The sequence below is a fragment of the Grammomys surdaster genome, unplaced genomic scaffold (assembly GCF_004785775.1).
Source record: "Grammomys surdaster isolate TR1022 unplaced genomic scaffold, NIH_TR_1.0 126029, whole genome shotgun sequence".
NCBI classification, from domain to species: domain Eukaryota; kingdom Metazoa; phylum Chordata; class Mammalia; order Rodentia; family Muridae; genus Grammomys; species Grammomys surdaster.
In genome coordinates, this window is record NW_021620842.1 from 4,622,603 (window position 1) to 4,623,511 (window position 909).

The window sequence follows — 909 nt, forward strand, 5'->3', positions numbered from 1 at the left end:
GTGTGTGTGTGTGTGTGTGTGTGTGTGTGTGTGTGTGTGTGTGTGTGGTGTGTGTGTGTGTGTGTGTTTTCGAGACAGGGTTTCTCAGTGTAGCCCTGGCTGTCCTGGAACTCACGCTGTAGACCAGGCTGGCCTCAAGCTCAGAAATCTGCCTGCTCTGCCTCCCAAGTGCTGCGATTAAAGGCATGTGCCACCACCGCCCGGCTGTGCTGGCTAGTTTTATGCCAACTTGATACAAACAAGAGTCACTGGAAAGGAGGGAGCCTCAATGGAGAAAATACCTCTGTAAAATTAGGCTATAAGGCAGGCCTGTAGGGCATTTTCTTAATTAGTGATTGTTGGGAGGGGAGCAAGTCCATTGTGAATGGAGCCACTTCTGGAGAGGTGGTCTTTGTTTCTATAATAAAGCAAGCCTAAGCTTTTGTGGAAATTTACAAGCCTGAGTAGCCATAGACCTTGTAAATAGGTAGCCTTGCCAGACAATACCAACTTAGATAAGGACAAGCGAGTCATAGGCAGAGTCATAGTGAATTGTCCCCTGAACCTTCACCCAGCCGATACCCGGTTCTGAAGATATTGTCATTCCCTTCCCCACATCCTGCCTTTCTGTGTTTATAACCCCTGTGTGAATGAATTATGATTTGAGAAAAAATAAATTATAAAAACAAAAAAAAATAAATAAAGCAAGCCTAATAAGCCAATGAGAAAAAGCCAGTAAGCAGCACTCCTCCCTGACTTCTGCATCAAGGTTTTTACCCTGTTTGAGTTCCTGTCCTGACTTCCTTTGATGATGAACAGTCATATGGAAGTATAAGCCAAATAATGCCTTTCTTCCCCAACTTGCCCTTTGGTCATGGAGTTTAACTGTAGCAATAGAGACCTCTAACAAAGACACTAGTCTAATAGAAT